The 22,188-nt window shown below is 39.7% G+C and overlaps 1 pseudogene; it reads left to right on the top strand.

Annotated features, from left to right (window-relative positions):
- Positions 1-498: 498 nt before the first annotated feature.
- LOC139678148 (multidrug resistance-associated protein 1-like) lies at positions 499-18,773 on the top strand (annotated as a pseudogene).
- Positions 18,774-22,188: the final 3,415 nt, after the last annotated feature.

The raw sequence follows: 22,188 nt of genomic DNA, 5'->3' as shown, positions 1-22,188 counted from the left end.
TATTTTTGAAATGCACTATGCATAGAATCACAGAATATGCTCAGCTAGAAGGGACCTATCAGATTATCGAGTACAACTCCTGGCCCTGCGCAGGACATCCCAAAATCCCACCATGAGCCTGAAACGTTGTCTAAAAGCTCCTTGAACTCTGTCAGGCTTGATGTGAGACCAGTTCCCTGGCGAGCCTATTCCAGCGCGCAACCACCCCCTGGGCAAAGAACCTTTTCCTCAAATCCAGCCCAAACCTCCCCTTACAGAGATCCATGCTTTTCCCTCGACTGCTGTCTCTGCCCACCAGAGCCCAGTAAAATGGGAGTTTCATGCGTTAAGTCACAAAATGCTTGGGCTGGGCAACACGACGCCGGATCGCAGCAGCGGGGACGGACGACGCGCATGCAGCCGATGATGCCGAGCCAGCGGCAGCGCCGACTCCCCGCCGTCCCTTTCCCTGCCCCGGGAGGGGCGGGCGCTGCTGGAGGCGGGGCCGATGCCGGAGCCATGGCCGCGTCCCGAGGGGAGTCCTTCGAGCGGCTGAGCCCGCCGGGCACGGAGGTGATGGAGCTGGCGCGGGGACCAGGCGGGCGGGAAGATTCCCGGCGCAGCTCCGGTGGGATGCGGGATGTCCATTACGGCCGCCTTAAACACGCCGGGATGTCGAGCGGGATTCGTGCCAGGGCTGTGTCCAAACAGTGCAGCTGATGTGAGCCAGGGCTGTATCCCTTGGATGGAGCTCGGCCACAGATAGGAACAGGAGCAGGATGCGCAGTGTGAACGCTCCACGCTGCACTGGTGGGAAGTCGTGTGGAGGCGGAGTAGAGCAGGAGCGGGTTTGTGTTTGTCGGAGGAGGGATCTGTCGCATGTTTGCTTCTCGGATTAGCCTGTAATCATTCGGCTTTTCACTGAAAGCACGAGAAAAATTGTGGGAACAGCAGAAGAGGCCTGGTTGGGTGGGTGGGTGCTCCTCGGCATTGCCGGGAAGGGCTGCAGGTGCGTCCCTGGTCAGAAATACTTACGAAGGTAATTAACGGAGAACTGAATTTACTCCCCGGGTGTGCTGGAGGCATTCCTGGGTGTGGATAAACAGTGCTCAGGAAATATGGGAGAGTTCCTATTTGTTTGCCTTAGTTACACGTATCCCAGCTCCTTAGGAAGTTGGCAGCAGTGCACGAGTCTCACACGCTTCTCATTTACTTATGTGTATGGTACATGTTGGCAGTGCTTCGTCTTTTAGGATCTGAAAGGAGTCTGCTGTCCTTTAGGTATTAACTGGTGGTAACTTAAATGGGGGGGGGGGAACCCCACAGGATTTTAACTGACAAAGAAAGGTTTACTTATTTCGGATATGGAATGGTACAATATATCAAGTTGGAAGGGACCCTTAAGGATCATTATGTGCAGCTCCTGTGCTTTCCTGTTGGTGTGATCACACTCTAGGATATCTGTTAACAGAGTAAAATGAAGCTCAGGTGGTAGCTGATACCCTCTTACAGCCAAGTTAAGTTGTTCTATTGATTCGTGAGACTGTGGATCTCTTTCATTCTTGTGTTAGAATGTATTGGTGGGAGAAGTGGCAGGCAAAAAGAGTGTATGTACAGGCCTTATTGCTGGTCAGAATTAAGTATATTCTGAAAATTACTTGTTTAGTAAAGAAGGAAAAAAAATCACCAACTTTTTCTTGATTCTGTCAAGTATCATTGATCCTTTTTCCTTTCTTCTTTTTTAAACAGAAATGCAACACTGAAGAGAATGTTTTTTTTCAGTAAATTAACATATTCCTGGTTTAGCAGTTGAGAATATAATAAGCTGCTTATTGCTGTTCATTGATGCTCAGAGAATTGAAGACTGCACTTATATTCCACAACGTTCTGGGTTGAGCCAGGGCCTGAGCCTGAGATTGCTGTTAGCTTTTTCTACAAAAATCAAATCTTGCAACATTTAGAGGTCATATTCAAATATTTTGTGGAGTATTATTTAGACATAGTAACTCATTTTATACATTATCTAATGGCATTATTTAAAATGTGTTTTGGAAGCTAAGCACATTCTTCTTGTCACAACAGATAATATTTTTAGACAATGGGATATAAAAGGCCAGATTAAATTATCCTTATTTCATCTCCTTTTTTATTTGTTACCTATCTGTGTAAAGTTTGACAATATACAAATAAGATTACTCCATGTGGTGATACAACTTTTTAGATCTCTAGGAGCAAATAATCAGTAGTGCATGTAAGGTATTTTCCAAGTAGTCAATTTTATGCTTGTTTTCTTCCCTCTTTTATGGGAGATCAGAAGTTATAACTGTAGTTCACCTGCTCACATACAACCGAAAGTCTCTCTGCCTCTTGGGAAATTTTCCACCAAAAAATAGGAACTGAAAGCTCAGTTCTATCAAGTCATGCACCTTTCTGTCCCTTAGTATTTTGAACGTTATTTCAAACAATTTCATGAGTTATAACTTGTGACCATTACTAAATTTTTAACTTCTTTTCCTTGAAAAATTATTTGAGTTAGACATCCACACTTCAAAAAATCTGAGAAAAAACATTTGAGGACTATTAGAACTAACTGTGTCTTGCTTTGTTCAATAGTCTTAATTTTAAGGAAAAACTGAACATTATATTTGCTATTAATAAGGTAAGACAAAACAGATTGTTTCAAGAATTCAGAGTACTTAGTTAAACTCTGTCCGTGTTGACATTAGGAGTTCACCATTGTTTTTTACCAATCCTTAAGTTCTACATCATAAATACAAAATTTCAGTTTTTCTGAGAAGTTATGAGTGCTTTTTTATGACATTTATGCATTCTTTATGTCACAGTGCTTGCCCAAATTTTCAAGCTAGACTATCCTTTTTATATTTTAACGAATTTCAAAATGTTTAACAAAAGAAGAAAAATGAAAAAAAAAACAACCCCAAAACAGAAAGCCCAAAAGAACAACCAAAAAGGATTTCAGTTATTTAGCTATAAAGTAACTAGATGCAATTAAACTCATATTCTGAACATTATATACATTCCCTCATTCCAATCACAGGTAAGCAGAAAAAATGATGGCTACAATATACTCACTTTACGTGCTTGCAATCAAAATGGGGAAACCTCAGATTAATTGTTTCATGATAAACTCGTAACCCTATATTATGTTTCTTTAGAAATCAGGCTAGTTGAAGATTATGGTTTGGAGTTGTCTTAGTTCAGCAGGAGGGACCAGCTAACACGGTGTGTGGGGTGATCAAAGCTGTGTATTCTACCCCTTCTATTCATTTCCCAAGGACAACGGACCATTAGCAGCAGCTGCCCAGGGAGTCATTATCACCTTCACACCCAGCCTGAGGGGGTGTGGCTGCAAATGGGCCATCAACAGCTCAACACCCCCTGGCTCCCAGAGTTAATCACCCACTGCGTGAGTCCCCGCCCAGGGGGAGGAACTGGGTGCTCCCTGAGGGTACATAAGTGGTGGGTAAGAAGACCTCTGGAACTTCTCATTGGATCCAGAGGAGCAGCAGGGCCTTGACAGGAAGAGATCACCGTTCTCGCCCAGACTACAGTCCTCGCCTGCACCAACAGGTTTTTCACTTCCTTTTGCTCTGGACTTGGGGGAGCCACAGGGGTCTCAGCACAAAGGCAAACAAACCCCCTTGGATTTGTGCCCCAGGACACTGGGTTATACTGCTGGGTTTTTGTGAGTTGAAAGCGATTTCCCTTTGTGTCAGTGTATTTATTGTAATATTATTATTAAATTTTAGGTCTGACTTACAATCTCTCTCGTGGTGAGTTCATTTCCCCTGCTGGTTCGCCTTTAAACCAGCACAGGAGTGTATTTTGTATATCTCTTTATCCACTGGTAGCACTGAGTTTTAGAATTGAGATGCATAATGCAGAATTCTTGAATAACATTTCCCACTTGAGTACCAATCAGTCTGCTTTCCTCACCTGTCTCGAAATTGGTCCTTTTAGTGAGAAGCAGTGTTAATTTTTGCCTGAATTTATCATGGTGAAGACAAATTCACTTTGTATTACTGTTGTTTCTTCAGTAGGTGTTTGGGTGGCCCCTGGAGATAGGGAGGTCCACCACCACCAGAATTTCACAATCTCCAAACCAGCATTTCAGAGTCTTATTTTGTGTCCTGTGATGAGCACAGGAGCACACACAGTAACTGCACTGTCACTGACTGGCACAGGAATGATGCACACTGGAAGGGCACATATAGGGAGAGGGACACTGTGCTTTGTGTTGCAGCCTGCAGGGAGGGAGATCCTCACCAGCTGGAAAGCATGAGAGCTGGCACAGACTCTCCAGTGTCTCACATTGATTCCCAGATGTTTGGGACTTCCTTTAAGTGGGAGTGCATTGTCAACATTAATCCTCTTGGATTTTTCCCCACCTCAGAAATGGTTTGGCGTTGCTTACTTTGAGTTGTCACAACTCTGAAGTGCTCATCAAAAATTCTAAATCATTCATGTTTCTGTCAGAGTTCCTTCAGGTTCAGTGTATTCATCAGCCCTGTTTTGCTATTCCCTAAGACCAGTTTTAGTATTTGTTGACATTTAAGTGGATAAAAGCAGTTTGTTAAAACAAAATGTTTACAGCTGAAGGTCTGCTATAAGGAAACTTCCATTGTTCTTGTGCTGAAACCCAGTAGTTTTATGTTGTTACCCTTCTTAAAGATGAGTTGCAACATTAGTCACCATCCTTGGAGGTATTTAAAAGATGTGTAGGCATGGCACTTAGGGACATCCTTTAGTGGCAGACTTGGTACTTGTAGCTTAGTGTAGGCATGACACTTAGGGACAACCTTAATGGTAGACTTGGTACTTGTAGATTAACTTTTAGGATTGTCTTAAGGGTCTTTACCAACCTAAATGATCCTGGGTTACCATGATAACACTCCTGTGATAGAAAAAGTGTTTCATTCCAGATCAAAGTAATGATATTACAGGTGTTTGTTTATGAAATAGTGTATTTTTCTGTAAAGAAATACAGGATCAGAAATACGGACAGAATCTGAGGTACAAAGGTTCCTCAGAAATCACTGTTCAGATGTGACAGTCTGCATGTTCTCTCCTTACTTCATGTGAATTTCAGTGTATTGAAGGTAGCTGTAAGTATGTTCCTCTATTAGTCTGTAGCATTTGTAGGATCGTATTATTTTGATGATAGAGCTTATTTATATATACTAAGTTTTATTATTGGCTCTTTGAGTTTGCAGTTCATCTTGTTTTGTCTGTTGTATTTCAGGCTGTCTGAATTAATTGCTTTCTTTCAGAGTGATATCTACAGGCTACAACAAGCCATTGGAAGGGGATGACCTGTTTGAACTGAGTGAAGATGATTCACCATACAGAGTGTGTCCTAACTTTGAAAAGGAATGGAGGAAAGAAACCCAGAAGTCTACCACAGAATTAATGGTAGCTATAATTCTGACAATAGGCAATACATTTTGTTAAAATTAAGAACTCTAGAAGCTGGAGAAGAGTTAGAAAATCTTGTTGTTTATTGAACAGCCTGAATTTTGTAGGGCACAGGGGCCCCTCAGTGTTGGGACCAGGGATCTCTACTGTGGCTGCTCGATTTTTCTAAATTGTTTAAGTTCAAGTTTACCTCTTAGAAAGATATCTAGTTACATTTCAAGTGATAAGGAATCTACTGTGACTGGTACGGACTCTACAGTGATTTTTATTTGGTGATGAATTCCCCTATTGCCAAACTGCCCAGCTGATTTCTCTCCAAACTTCTCTGTTTCCTTGTGTCTTACCTTTGCATCTGTATTTCAGGAAGGTAGAATAGTCTATGATCAGCTTGTTTATCAGTAGACAGGGGTTTGCAAAACACAGAAAACTGGGTTCTGTTTTTTTTTTAATTTCATCAATGTGGAGTTTTACAGATATTTGGTAGTTTTTTGCTTGAATTTTGCTTTACATTTTCATGTAAATCCTTGATAGTTTCAGTCACAGTTATTATTTTCTTGTTCCTGTTCCAGCACTAGGAGCTCTGTAATGGTAGGAAGTTCACAGGAGCGAAGACCTCACCTGTAAATCCATTAAAAGTGTGACTTTCACTTTTTAATGACTTACTGTGGATTCCTACAGAGTCTCATTTTGCTGCATCTCATCAGTGTTTTTCTTAGCTGTTTGTGGATTTACCCTTCCTTCCACTGATGATATAAGCCCCCAACCCCTTTCTACTGGAGCATTCAAAAGTACTTCTCAATAAGGTTAATTTTAAATTCAGTAACTCTTTTTGGTTTTGGAGTAGTCTGCAAAAAAAATAAATGGTCATCATTATGATGATTAAGAAAGGCTTTTTTTTTTACCCTTTTAAGAATCTTTGCAATTGTTTGAGCTAAATTCAAACTGCAAAAATAGTTACTTGACAACTGAAAATACTCTGAAAGGAGGGTTTATTCCACCTTAAATATAAAGATGCTGTAAGTCTGTTATAAATGAGATTCCATTTGTGTTGAAGCTTATCTCTGTTTTTTCTGACACAATTTTTTGGTATGTGATAATGATTTGAGGAATAAAGTGTATTATATTTTGGGATTATTGGAGCAGCCCTAGAAATTATATTTATCTTTTTTGGAATGACTTTTAGTCATGCTACATAAAACCAGGCATCATTTCTTAGACCAAAGCTTTGCTTTTATCTTTAGGAAATGCGATTTTTCAGATAGTAGTACACTGATGGTGTTAGATGGATGCTCTAACATTGCATATTTTATATTTTACATGTGGGTGAGGTTCAAAAATATTTCTTATCTTAATTCTGTATGCATTTTTTGTGATCCTGCAGACTTCTTACATACTAAGAGTGCTATTTAAGAAAACAAGCTTCCATAAGCCATCTTTGATATTGCCATTATGGCAAACATGTAAATATTTATTGATTAATAAATATTCTGACATTCTGGCTTTTGAGTCCACAAATAATGCAGTCAGTTTTAATGTGTTTCACTTTGTGTTCAAAAAGCAATAGTAAAAATAAAAATAAAAGGTTACCAGTATCGAAACCAAAATAAGCAACAGCTTAGAAGTGTAAAAATTTTATCCTTCCCACCATTGTTATCTGATAGTGATCGAATGGAATTATTTTATTTGCATAAATACAAAATCAAATGTTAAGAAAAATAGGTACGGATATTTAACTTTCCCGCTTTTTGTCAATATTTTCCCATCTCTATTTTTAAAAAACTCACTTAAATACATAATAATAGATACAGCTTCAGCATTTAATGGAAAACTGCAATGACTGTTACCATACTGTTGATACCATGAGGTTGACAGAAGTGTTTTTAGAAACTGTACTTTTCACAGAGGTGTTAAGAATCAAACACTCAAGTGTTTATAATGAACAGAATTAGCATTAACCTCTAAACTGTACCTTTAATCAGTGTAATCCTGAACAAAATGGTTAACCATAAAATCAGTTTGAAGACATGATGGCTGGTGGTTATTTAAAGTCATCTTTTACTATCACAAAAATCAGAATTTTCTTTTTCTCTCTCACTTTCATGTTTGGTGATTGAAACCTTTCTAAGTAAAAATATCTAATTATTTTTTCGTTTATGAAGTTTTCTTTATTTCTTTATTTGTACTCCATTGTCAGAGTGATAGCACGTCTAGATTTGTATTTGAGAATTTTTTCTAAGCTAAAAAATTGAAAAACACAGATAAAACCCAGACATTTCTAACATCATATTTTTTGCGACCTTCCAACTCATCTGGACACAAAAAAGCCTTAGTATCTCAGTTTATCAAACTTTTTATTGTTGGTTGTTAACTTCATGGACAGAATTTAAAATTCATTTTCTTTTATTTTCAGAGCAGTGATAGTGACCAGTGAAAATCAGCCTAGCTCAAATTGGAGTGGATATGGCTATGTTTTTGCCCTGTTTTTTGTAGTTCTCTCACAGAGTCTTCTCCATCAGTTATACCAACATAACTACATACTTACTGCAGTCAAAAAAAAGACTGCAGTTGTTGGCCTGATATACAAAAAGGTAATCGTGTTCTACCTCTCCTTCAAAACAACACCTGGAACACACACACAGTGTTAAGACACTGTGCTTACCATGTAATACACTGGTGACAGGACAACAGACTGAGATTGTGTTTTCATGACTGTTTATTTGTAATAATTTGGAACTTCAGCAGCATTTCTGTTGTAAGACTCTAATCCTGAAATTATATACTTTTTGTCAGCCACCCGTACAGACATAAGATTAGAAATATATGTAGAAACTAAATTTTGTTTTGATCATGGGTTAATTTCCCAAGTTTACTGAATGACATGGGAAAACTGTTTAGGTTGGATATCTGAGAAAAAGTAAAGGTAGATATTCATGATCACTGTTTTTACTATTTAGTAGTAGTAAGTATGAGAAGCTGAAGTTTGCTGCTCTGTCTCCTTTGGAGGTTACAATTTCCCCTAATTTTAATTAAATTGCTTATGAATTGAATACCCAGTAGTTTAACTGATTTTCATGTGTTTAAAGGATGGCTGACCACTGTGGAAATCTATCTGTAACTTATCCCACTTTTAATTAAGATACACTGAGCATTAGCTATTTTATTAGGATACACAGCATTAGCTGCTAGAAATGCAAGCGCTTATAATGCAGAAGTAAAAGGAGTTGCCTGACCTGCTAAACCTAAAAATGTTTACTATCGTGTTATTGTGTAGGATATGAGATAAATCTGATTTCTCAGTACTGCACCTTTTGTTTACTTTGTTACGAACATGGCACATGGGTATTTTTACTGCAGTATTTAACTATTAAGCGTAAGTTAAGGAAGCAAATAATCTAAATCTGAACTGAATTACTGCCTTTTTTAATTTTAAAATACAGTCTCTTTTTTCAGGAGTCAGACTGGGCTTTTTTGACATAGACTTCTCAGGTATTTGCTAAACCAATACAAAAAGTTTTACTTGTAATATTCTCTCAAGTTGCATATCAAGGTTTATCAGTACATCAGGTCATAAACAGGGGAAGAGAGGCTTCAGCTTAATTGCAGAGTAGAGATACAGCCTCTTCCCTCTGAGTGGAGTATCAGGTCAGGGGTGTATCTGGGACATGGGGTGGATGGTGGAGTGAGCTGCTGCAGCACTGTCATGTTGCACACAGGAGTTGCTGGTGACACAGTGGAAAAATGTGAGGCACTAACAGAGAGAGAGAGAGTGTGTGTGTGTGTTTATCCGGGTGTCAGTCCCGAGACACCTGGGACTGCTGGCATCTGCCTGCTGCACTGGGATGATACCTGCTGGTGCTGGTTCCTGCCCTGGGAGATTCTAAGCCATGCCAAAGCTGAGCCCTCTTTGCACCATGTTGTCTTGTTTATTTACTAGAAAGAGTTGCAAGTTTGTTTCACCAAGTTCAGCATTCATAGAATCATAGAATCGATTGGGTTGGAAAAGACCTCCGAGATAGAGTCCGACCCTGGTCCAACTCCAGTTCATTTACCAGATCATGGCACTCAGTGCCATGGCCAATCTCAGTTTAAAAACCTCCAGGGATGGTGAATCCACCCCCTCTCTGGGCAGGCCATTCCAATGACTGATTACTCTCTCTGGAAAGAATTTTTTTCTGATCTCCAACTTCAATTTCCCCTGGCAGAGCTTGAGCCCATGCCCTCTTGTCCTATTGCTGAGTGCCTGGGAGAAGAGATCAACCCCCACCTGGTTGTAGCTTCCCTTCAGGAAGTTCTAGACGGTGATGAGGTCACCTCTAAGCCTCCTCTTCATTGCTCCAGTTGTTCTCCTCTTAGCAATAAAAAATTGTTGATTTTTTTGTGACTCTTGTATTTTCTTGTTGCAGGCCTTAACTTTAGCAAACTCCTCATGATAAAACTATCCAACTGGGCACATGGTTAACCTGATGTCTGCAGATGCTCAGCATCTCCTGGAGCTTGCTATTGTTGTGAACCTCTTGTGGTCAGCACCTTTTCAGATCATCATGGCTGTTGTCTTCCTCAGGAAAGAGCTTGGCCCCTCAGTCCTAGCAGGTGTTGCACTGCTGCTTTTGGTCATACCTATAAATGTACACATTGCAGACGAAGTAAGGAGACTGAAGGTGAGATATTTAAGTAAGCATGGTAATGAAGTTGTCATAAAACAGGAGTGAAGGGGGAGGTAGATTATGCAGGTATTAGAACAGGATTGGCATATCTCATATAAACCCCAAACAAATAAACTGTGCCAGGCTGCAGCAATTTTTCAGCAAGGGGGAAAGTGTAACTGCAGAAACCAGGCCATATGCTTGATAACTAAATTAGTGCAGGTTAGATACCTAAATTTTCATCATTATGAAACAATACTTTTAGATTAGTAAAAATCACTGTATGACTCAATGTAGGAAAATGCTATGGGGTTTTTTTGCATATTACAAGAGCTAATTCCATTCAGTAAGGGATTTTGTAGGATTATGGCCCTCTTCCACTTTTACTATTCAGACTAAGCTGCTCCCTAAAGTTTAGCACATTCTCCTGAGATTATGGGAATTCCCCTGGAGGTACTGTGTGTTCTGACTTCTTTTTTGCTCCTCTGATGCTACAGATCTCTTGGCACTGTATTGCCTGTTACTGTGAAAATCTCTGTGAACTCTGGAAAAAAATACTTCAACCCTAAGTTTTGCACTCCTGTCAAGGCAATTACTTATCCCTATTATGCCTTTCATGGTGTAACATGCAGTGAAGACTGTCTCTATTAATTCTTTTGTAACAGTCCAGAGACATTGAAAAAAAAACCAAACCAGAAAACCCTCTCACCTCTTTTCCAGGTGAGGTGGAGCAGCTACATATGCACTTAGATCCCTACTGTGATACAAGAGAGAGAAGAAATATAAAGGACAAATAAAATCATTCTGTCTGAAAGTTTTCCACTTGTTGTTATATGTGAATAAGACTCCAAACATTAGAGAGGCTGCTAATGAGTATTTCAGAAATGTGAGATGCAGAAGAGCCTGAGTGTAGCATAGGAGTGAGAAGAATTTATGTGGTTCTTTAGTTCTTTAAATAATAACATATTGATCAGTAAGAGATGAAATGTTCTTCTTAATTCCTGTATATATACATATATACCTATATAGTGTTACACATATGTGTGTGTGTATTTAGTGTTACACTATTTTGTTATTGAGTCTGTATTTAACTGCTTAGCAATTTTGAAGATTAAAAATTATTATCATTCCTGAACACTCTGGGAACTGGAAACATCATTTTAATTCAATGGAAAGAAAATTAAACTGGTTAAGAGTTGAAATGCACCTTTAAGCTATTTTGGGGTAAAATAGTTATTTTAGTGTATTTAATCCCATCTATTTTTTTTCACTATGTCTGTCTGAAACTGGTATAACTGCAGTGCTAATTTGTTTTTCAGTAAGATAAAAATAGCATAGAAGTGCCTGCAGTGCACTACATATTTTACTTTCCAAATGCATTTGTTCTTTGAAAAATGAAAACATTGCTGTCTTTTAACCAGAAATGTCAAATAAAGTATTCAGATCACCAAGTCAAGCTACTAAGTGAAGTATTACATGGAATAAAGGTACTGACACAACTAGTAAGGGATTTGGGGTTTTTTACTTAGGTTGTAAAGATAGTAAGTTATTTTAAAAACTTAGGGTTTATGTATAATATTTCAGCAAACAATGATAAAAGTTTGAAGAGAAAATGTTTTAATGTGATGTGCTTAAAGTGTTTTTGGAAAATATTTACTGGTTTGGTATGATTTGAAAAACTTGCTATCCATAATGCATTAATTTTACTACCACATTTTTCATGAAAATATAAAATATGTTAATAGATACCTTAAAACATTTAGCAGGGCAAGACTGGAGCATAGAGGAAAAACACTTTTAAAAGTTATCTTATTTTTGTTATTTCTGTTTTTTTTTTTAAACCAGCTTATCCTTTATGATACCTAAGGGACATTTAGAAATCTGAAGAATTAAGAGTGACTAACATAATTTTCCATAAGGATAACGTAATTTAGAGTTATATCAGGTCTTGCTTTCATTTGCAAAACATTCATATTTTTGTAGTGTGTTACTGGTCAACATTTGAAAATGACACTTGGAGAATAAGTGGATTTCTGAAGCATGGTCACTGCTTTCTTGTTTTATTAAAATGTCTGTTTGATTGTCTAGATTCGGAAACTTTGTGTGGGAACCTGTGTATCAAAGGAAGGTTTTGAGCATTAGAGAACATGAAGTGGATGTTCTGAAGTCATCTGGATATCTGACAACTTACTCCATGCTGACCCCGACCCTTTTATGGTTGGTTTTATAAAAACATTAATTAGTGCAGGACTGTTTCTCATGTTCCTTATTGCTTTAGTAGCTGACTGGATCACAATGTTGCTTCCCAGTACCTTAAAACATTTATTTCTCAACACAATATATTTGAATTCTCAGGTTATAATAGTATGTATATAGAGAGAAGGAGAGAGATTATGAACTGACTGGAGTTTTAAAGACCTCTATTAGAAACTCAGAAACCAAATCCAAACTGCCTGAATCTCATGTCACTGTTTCAGTTATACTATTTCTGTTGCATAGAACCCAACTGCCTATGAGTTTTAAGGGAATGAATTTTTGGTCTGTATTTTTTACCTATGTCTTCTCAAACACTAAACCTCTAAAAACATGAGAAATTATTTCAAGAAATACAAAGCCAAAACAAAATATGAACCAAATTCATCCTAGCCTTGTTTCAGTGGAATTCTATCAGAAATGCATTGAGATCTTTGGATCTTTGCATCCCTCTGTTAAACTCCACTGGGAAGCAAATGAAGACTTCAGGGCCGTGGGATGACTGGTAAAGAGATCAGGAACGCAGTGTTTTCTATTCTTCCAGTTGCAGAGAATGACAAGGGAAAAAACAGGATGAGCAAGCAGATCAATACCAAGCCTAGTGCCACCAGCAGAATTTTGGATTTTTGGATTGTGGATTGGTCTCTACAACAGCAGGCCTGCTGGCAATGGATGGGGTACACCTGTCTCAGAGGGGGAAAGGGTCTTTGTGCAGGAGTTAGAGGGGATCATTCAGAGGGCTTTAAACTGGATTTGAATGGGGAAAGGGATAAAACCAGGTTCACTGGATACTCTCCAGGAGAATGCTGTGGGTAATGATGTCAAAGGTTTTGCTAGAAGAAGGAATGACTAAACGTGCAGGAACAGCCCTTCCCCACCTGCTGAAAGGTGAACTGCTGGAGAAGAGGACAACCAGCCTGGTTGAACAGAGGTTATCTGGAATTCAGGAGTTAAAAAATAGGAAAAAAGAGTTTATGACCTTTGGAAGAAGGCTCCAGCAACTTACGGGGACTACAATGATGTAGTGAGATGGTGCAGGGAGAAAATAAGGGCCAAGACTCAACTTCAACTTAATTTGGCTACTGCCATAAAATACAAAAAAATTTTCTATAAAAACATCAGCAACAAAGAAGTCTAAGGAGAATCTCAGTCCTTTATTGAATGGGAAAGTGGCAAAGGCTGAGGGAAAGACTGAGGTATTTAATGCCTTCTTTTCCTCAGTCTTTAATAGTGTAAGACCAGTTCTTCAGGTACCCAGCCCCCTGAGCTGGAAGACAGGGTCAGGGAGCAGATTGAAGCCCCCATAACCCAAGGGGAATTGCTGGGTGTGGTAGAAAACAGTGGCGCAGGAACAAGCTGCATCCCCTGTCCCTCCCCAGCCACTGTCTTCCAATCTATGCATTCCAAGGCCTGCTCCCTTGTTGTGGTGCTTCTGTGCTCTCCAGGGGATCCCTGTCTGCTTCCCAGGCACTGCATGCATGTTGTGTATGAGAACTTAGTTTCCTTTTACAACAGCCTCATCTCAAACAGGTGTTTTGCAGCAGTTCTGCATCTGTGATTGAACCTTCCCCTGGAGAATTCCACAACTTTGTGTTTACCTTTAGTCAGAGTAAAGCCACTGAGAAACAGAAGGACAAGAGCAGTTTATCTACCACTCTTTGTAATGAATGCATAGATTATGTCTGAACACTAGGACAATTTCTTCTTCAGATAATAGAAACCAGCAGTTTTATAGAAAATGTGCATATGTCATCTGGGATTAGAATATTTTAAAAAATAAAAGAAAAAATAGATAAGGAGACTTCACTATGAGATGCAGCAAGATGATGTTGAATAGGAAAGATGTTAAGTGAAGAAAAGAGTAAAAAAAATGAGAAAAGGAAAAAGTATTTTTTAGAAATATATGTAGAAATTCTTATCCCTGTAAGAAACTGAGATAATTATTTATGAACTTGGCAGTTTTAAGGAAGAAATCCAAATTTGAAATTAAATCTCTTGTCCATTGTGCTGAATGTTTATGCAGAGAAATACACTGACAGGTTAGGGCTAATCAACTTTGGGCTTGGGATCAAGGAACACCAGGCGAGACCTAGTTTAGAGTCATTGGTTTGAGCTGAGGAGTGCAGGAAAAAAAAGGAGAAGAAATGGGAAGTGTAGGTACAGAAAAATCAAGGGTGAGCAATTCAGATCTATATAAGACCCTGTGATACTGAAAGCAACTAAGAATAAACAAGGCCACAGCTGCTGCAGACCATTGTATGAGATATCTCTTCTCGGGAGTTCTTAGCAACTCCCCGGCGGTTTCTCATGAGAACTCCTCATGTCTCCCACAAGACTCTGGAGGTGTTCTTGAAAACACTCAGGATGAGTTCACCAAAAGATTGGACCTGTGAGATATGGATTATAACCTATTACAGTTTGCAGTTAGGTGGTGTGAGATTCAATTTAGCCAACTGAATGTAGCCTTAACCCTATATAAACCAGGTGCAGTGTGTAATAAATGGCATTCACTTGGTCATACTGGTCTGTGTGGGGTGTCCCTTTTCCTCTGCTGTTATTTATTGTTTGCTTTAGGGAAGGATCCCCCTGAGTCAGGCACAGGCTGTACATCTCCTAAGGGAGAACTGGATTGAAAACTGTGAAACTGAATTCACTGTATCATAGTACTCTATATAATTATTCATCTAGAATATGTAACATAGAGTCTGTATCATCACACTTTCTGTTTCAGGTTGGAATTGTTGGAAGAACAGCAGCTGGTAAATCAACACTCACAAATTGATTGTTTAGAGTTCTGAAGGGATGTGAAGGCAAAATAATTATTGATGGCATTGATATATCAACCATTGGACTCCATGACCTACGTAGAAGTCTTAACATTATTCCACAGGTGAGATGTGGTTTAGAAATAACTATTTATTATTCTTTTTTGACTGACATAAGGCATTCAGCTTTTGAGAGAAATTATATCCTCAAAATCCACAGCCTGCTGAGAAACAGAGGCATAAAACTCCAATGGAATTTTGGCAGTTATATGGAAGGCACTTCAAAACAGGGATACCACAAGTGTGACATTAGGTTTTGTTATACCATGTTTTGCTTAACAGTGTATAGGTACATAGAGTCTTTCCAGGTTCCACCTGAGGGCAAAAATGTTTTAAAATACTTCCAATTATGTCTGAAGAATGTCAGGAATAAAGTGGCTTATACACAAGTTATGTAATATGTATTGAAATTAATCTGCTATGGTCTGTCATGTAAAGCTGTCCTTGCTTACTTCAGAACAAGAAACTCTTAATTCACATATCATTAGGATTTTGTTCATGCTGGTAAACTGATTTACACTGAAATGCCCTAGTATAAAGTAAAACCTAGAACACAAATTTAATGGTCACCTGAAGACTTTTTGCACATTCCCTGAATGCCACTCATACAAACATTTTTGTGCATGGGTGATGTTAACATCATTTATAATAAATTTATCTGACCTTTTGCAAAGAAAGGTTTTGGGTTTTTTCTAGCTTTTTTTGGAGCTTTAACCCTGGTAATATTTTCTCCATGTCTCTATTCATATTTAACTTAGAATCATAGCCTTCTAATTGTTATTCGTTTTTTATTATGAGTGTACTACCCAGTGCTTCACAAACTGAGCAATAGTAATAATTCATATGTTGTGGCAGTTGCCACATGTTGGACAGGTCTTTAGTGAGCCACAGAACCAGAGCACAGTGAATGCACAAGAAATCTCCTGCCCTGTACATTTCACCCTAAAAAAAAGAGGTGAACTTACAGAGACCCAACATGAGTTTTGTGCTTCCATTCACCAGCTTCAGACTGTTACAATTTCCCTTGCAGAGATCCATTTCCAAGATTATTTGTCCCAGTTCCTTCTGTTATGTAAGGATTTATGGCAGACTGTTTTAGGATTGTGTTGGTAATTGTGCACTCACATTCAGTTGTGATTTAGGACCCCATCTTGTTTTCTGGGACACTGCAGTCAAATTTGGATCCACTTGGAAAACACTCTGCTCTTGAACTGTGGGAGGTGCTGGAACTGTGTGATTTAAAGGATTTTGTCCAGTCACTGCCAAAGAAGCTCCTTCATGAGATTTCGGAAGGTGGTGAAAATCTCAGGTACATAATCAAGAAAGTGCTATTGAAGTTATTTTCCAGTACTGTAAAACTGTGTGTTCCTTCCCGAGAATTTACTTCAGAAAGTATCAGGATAATAATGACACTTCTCCTGTGATTGTAAGCAGAATTATTCTGGTTGTGCCAGTTTCTTTGAGGTGACTAACTGGTCACAACTGTATAAAGTCCTATGGCCTGTGCAATATGGGAAGGCAAGGAAACAGACTATTTTTAGCTCAAGTATACAAGAAAGTATAAAGAAGGGAAGCATGGTGGTGCAATTCATGCAGCACCTAATTAGATCTAGTAGAAAAGTGCTCATTAATTTAAATCTTTCTCAAAAAATCAAACCGGAAGAAAACAAACAACAACAACAACCCAAAACAAAACAAAAAAAATCAAAACCCCACCAACCTCCAAAGAGTTTATCCCTTTGCTTATTTGCATAGGCAAAGCAACTCAGTTTTTTCTTTTAAAACATTAACCCATAGTTATGCAAGGAGGGAGACACTTGAAAGGTTACTGAAGCTTTCAGCAGTAAAGGGGCAGGGTCTTAAATGGAGAGTGCTGAATATCTGCCTGAATTTTTTTGACAGATCATTTGCAGGAGAATGTTTCTAGGAGGCACATACCACAGCTAACATATAGGACTATCCAAACTGTTATACTGAAAATTATTAAAGTGGTTTGCCATTCAGTCTGGCTTAATCAGAGTACCCATTATAATGTGAGTATAGAAACTAAAGACAGGAATAGGTTTACACTACAAAGTTCAGCCACCAGTGTTGAAGAGTCACACCTTTACTACTATTGATACACTAAGCGAGAAGAAATAAAACTTCCAAAACAAGGTGAACATATTTCACTGTTCAGAAAGCATCATTAGGAAAGACAGTACAGATAGGCTTCCCAATAATCTCAGCTTTATCTTGTCCTCATCCTCCATGTGCCTGACTTGCCCTTCTCAACTGTTTTTTTAACAGTGTTGGGCAGAGGCAGCTGGTCTGTCTGGCCTGTGCTTTGCTGTGAAAGACAAAAATCCTGGTCCTAGATGAGGCAACAGCTTCTGTGGACATGTAACAGACAACTTTGTGCAGTCCACCATCAAAAGAGAGTTTCACAACTGCACAGTATTCACTATAGCCCACAGGTTACATACAGTCATGGATTCATAGAATCGATTGGGTTGGAAAAGACCTCCGAGATCATCGAGTCCAACCCTTGGTCCAACTCCAGTCCCTGGCCATGTCCAATCTATGTTTAAAAATCTCCAGGGATGGTGAATCCACCACCTCTCTGGGCAGCCCATTCCAATGCCTGATTACTCTCTATGTAAAGAATTTTTTTCTGATATCCAACTTAAATTTCCCCTGGCAGAGCTTGAGTCCGTGCCCCCTTGTCCTATTGCTTGTCCTATTCAGACAGGTAAGTTTTGATAAGCCATGTGAAAATTGAACAGCTTCCTTGAACTGACTGAATTTTAATTACTGAGTTTTGCACTCCCAACACTTTTTACCTTGATGTCTTTGTATCTTTGTAATTCAAGGTATGAAAAACTTGAGCATCAATGTTAATTAAATATTGATAGCCTGTGTTCTGTTTCCCCCTTCTGATTACAGAATTAGTTTTACTAATTTTGCTGCTGAGACAGATAGAAGCTACTAGTAACACCACTTAATTCTCTAGATTGAATGGACTATACTGTAGCATTTTTATCAATTAAACAAAAATGCCCTTTTCAAAAGGCTTTGTTTTTTACTGTAGGAGTTCCTAGCTTTAGAAGCCAATGAATTATCTTGTGCAATGATATTTCTTCTAAATAAGTGTTTCCATTATCCAGAGATATCTGTATTATGACTGGAAAATACGGTTGAAGAGCTGATTTTTCCTCTTCTCTTACCTTTCTCTTCTGTATTGTAGAGTGCTTGTTCTGGACACAGGAAGAATACTAGAATATGGTACACCACAGAATTTGTTGCAACAAAAAGGTGCCTTTACTGAAATGATTTCAGAGGATGGGATAAGAAAATAAAGAAAACTAATGAAGGAATTCTTAAGGAACACTCGGGATCTCTGGCATTCTACATATATAGATGCAATATTATATGTTCCTTATAAAATATCTTACTTAAGAGCTTACTCAAGAGCTTCTGGCAGCATTGCTGTTTACTACAGCTACAATCTGTATATATTGATCAGTTTCTTAAAATAACTTCCAAATTTTATACAAATACTTGTTTTGATCATGTTGGCACTGGGACAACGTAATGAAGTAGTAATTTTCATGGCAGATGTTAACTGTTGCACTAGTAAAGACTGATTGAAAAATAATCTTGCTATTCACAGGTTGATCTTAATTAACAAATAGTACTTAATTAAACTGCTCTGACATTATGCTCATTTAGTTAACACATTCTTATTAAGATTATACATTCAAGAAAAACAAAACTGCTTGTTGTGTGGACATACAGACAGGTGTCACTTGGGGCTGGTTTTTTAGACATGAATATTTATACATATTCTTAGGTAGCTCTTGAGGCCACAAATGTGCCTTTTGACCTTGTGATTTCTGAATAATTGGAAACCACATCTTACGTATCTAACTGTGCATTACAAAATCCCCTCATGAAAGAATCCCAGAAAAATGCAGTCAGGTGCAGGTGCCTCTTTGCTAGTAAATTTTAAAGTAAACTTCAATACTAATTACAGCAGCAGGACAGGTTATGTACATTTACTGAAAGTGCCTATCAAATGTGCCTGTTCTTCCATAGGACAACATAAATTATAATTTTCATTTTTATTACAATTCCTGAAGCTCTTCCAATTTAATACCAATTCAACCAATTGATGAATTTTAGTTTTTTAAGATAAGATCCCCATCAATTGCTTTATTCAGGTCCCTTGTTTGTGGTTGTTTTTTTAAAGTTCCAGGCAACAGCCCTGTTATATTAGTTTAGCACTGACACATAGCTTATGTCAAGTATGATCTTAATTTCTTGCCCAATAGCAAGAAAAACACTTTTTCTGTTTTTGAAAGGTGGTGGAGGCTCTCTGAAATTCAGAGTTCCTCAAGGCTGTGATTCTACTGCAGTGAATGTGAACGGTTTCTTTCTCCTTTCGAGAAGGTAAAAAAGCAAGCCTGTCCTCTTACATTGCAAAAAATACTGTCCAGTTTAATTGGCTGCAAAACACAACTCAAGATACTATCACTCCCCTAAAACTATGAGAAGCATAGAATGGTTTGAAGACTAGGAACAACCCAGCCCAAGTAACTATTATGTTGTGAAAGTCCTGGAGAGATGGGTGTTAGAAAATATTTCTCAAGAAACAGAACAGTTTTCTGCTTTTCATCTCTTTTCCTCTTTTTTCTCCTCCCAAATGAGGCCCGCAGTACCTTCCCAACTGAGCAGAACATTTTTCTACCTACATTTACCTTCCCTGCAACATTCACAGTGCCACAGGAAGGCTCTTCTGCAGCTCTGCATCGCCCAGCTTTGTCCCCATCCTTCCTGCTGCCCTCCAAACCTATCCTTGCCCAAAATATTGCAGAGGTACTGGAAAGCACTGAAGGAAGTGCCATTCCTGAAGTGATTAGTAAGATTGAGGTGTAAGGCTAGGAGAGGCAGACTTCAGTACTTCAGAGACCAATCCCTGTTGCAAGGTCCAGAGAAAGTAATCTCAGGACTGGCATCAGTGCATGGGAATATTTTTACTTTCTTTCTTTAGCAGTATTTGTGGAGAGGAGGGTTTTCTGTGCTTACTGCCAGGCTGACGTGGCCTTTCAGCTTCAGACTGCAGCTGAACAATTGAAAAGGTAGAGTGAAAAGAAAATGCTGATTGAGAGTCAGCAAAGCCAGGTGGGCTTTCCTTCTCATTCAGTAAGCTGTGCCCCTCACATTAAACCATAGCTATGAAAAAGGAGGTGCAGTGGAGGCAGAAGCAGCATGGTATGCCCCTGCTGTTTCCATGCAGCATCTTACCAAACTAAACCCCCACAGGCTTAGGGCAGGCAGGGAAAGGCACTTTCCATTAAGCACATCACCCAGGGTTTGCAGCCTCTCCTTGCCTCACACACCTGATGTCAGAGGCACTGTAAGAAACAAAGAAGGACCACCTGACCGAGTTCAGTATTAGGTCAGGTTTTGCAGTACCCAGCCCACCAAAACACCACAGCACCAGCCAACTCCCTTGTCAGCAAAAAGCCCTGTAGCCCTGCTGGCCAGCTCAGCTTACATCCCCCCTCCTCCCCTTTCTCCTCCAAACAGGAATTCCCTTGAGCCTTCAGGGTATTTAGGGATCAGTCTTGTCCTGCAGGACCAGTCACAGGCACCCATCACCCAAGAAAGGCTCAGCCCCTCAGGGACACCCACCACCTGCTGAGAGTCCCGAGAAGGTGCTTGGGGCTGTTTTCTCTGGGCTGGTGACTTTCCCTTGGTTGGAGACAGTGTGAGGGACCCAACTATTCATCTCCTTGATGAGCAGCTTCTCTTGAACTCCTTTTCCAGCCAGGTTGCTTGAGTTAGGGAAAGCAAGGGTGGGAGTTTAATAAGGCCAAGTGCCGGGTCCTGCACTTTGGCCACAACAACCCCCTGCAGCGCTACAGGCTGGGCACAGAGTGGCTGGAGAGCAGCCAGGCAGAAAGGGTACTAATTGACAGGAAGCTCAACATGAGCCAACAGTGTGCCCAGGTGGCCAAAAAGGCCAATGGGATCCTGTCCTGGATCAAAAATAGCGTGGCCAGCAGGACCAGGGAAGTGATCCTTCCCCTGTACTCTGCGTTGGTGAGGCCACACCTTGAGTACTGTGTTCAGTTCTGGGACCCTCAGTTGAGAAAGGATATCGAGGTGCTGGAGCGAGTCCAGAGAAGAGCAACAAGGCTGGTGAAGGGACTGGAGCACAAGCCCTATGGGGAGAGGCTGAGGGAGCTGGGGTTGTTTAGCCTGGAGAAGAGGAGACTCAGAGGTGACCTCATCACTGTCTGTAACTACCTGAAGGGAAGTTCTAGCCAGGTGGGGGCTGGTCTCTTCTCGCAGGCACTCAGCAATAGGACAAGGGGGCACGGACTCAAGCTCTGCCAGGGGAAATTTAAGTTGGATTTCAGAAAAAAATTCTTTCCAGAGAGAGTAATCAGGCATTGGAATGGGCTGCCCAGAGAGGTGGTGAATTCACCATCCCTAGAGATTTTTAAACGCAGATTGGACATGGCGCTGAGTGCCATGATCTAGTAAATGGACTAGAGTTGGACAAAGGGTTGGACTCCATGATCTCAGAGATCTTTTCCAACCCAATCGATTCTATGATGCCCAAGGGACCAGAGCAGATCTGTGAGAAGTGAGAACAAGGCTCAGAAGGGCACCATGACTCCAGTTTTCACAGGTAGGAGCATGGAGCAGAACCTGCTTATGCGCTGCTTCAACTTCCTTCCCCACAGCATTCAAAAATCCTTCATCATCTCAGGTCCTGCTTGCCTCAGTCCTGCTTGTTGCCCATACTATCACAGGACAAACTGGAACCAAGTTGTGGGGAAACCCCTCCTTTCCCTCACAGGAACAGACACAGTCCTGCTTTTTGCCAGTTTTGACGCATTCATTTATGAAACACTAGGACTGTTCAGGCTCTTCAAACCTTCTGTTTCCCAAGATGTCATAGATGTAGAAACTTTCTCACAACTGAAAACAACCTCATCCTTTACCCTCCAAAGGAATTTGAAGACAGAGAATTTGCTTGAGAAAGTGAAAGACATGTC

Source organism: Pithys albifrons, chromosome 1 (genome assembly GCF_047495875.1).
Source record: "Pithys albifrons albifrons isolate INPA30051 chromosome 1, PitAlb_v1, whole genome shotgun sequence".
Lineage (NCBI taxonomy): Eukaryota > Metazoa > Chordata > Aves > Passeriformes > Thamnophilidae > Pithys > Pithys albifrons.
Note: the sequence above shows the minus strand (reverse complement) of the source record. Positions and strands in the feature narration are given on the sequence as shown.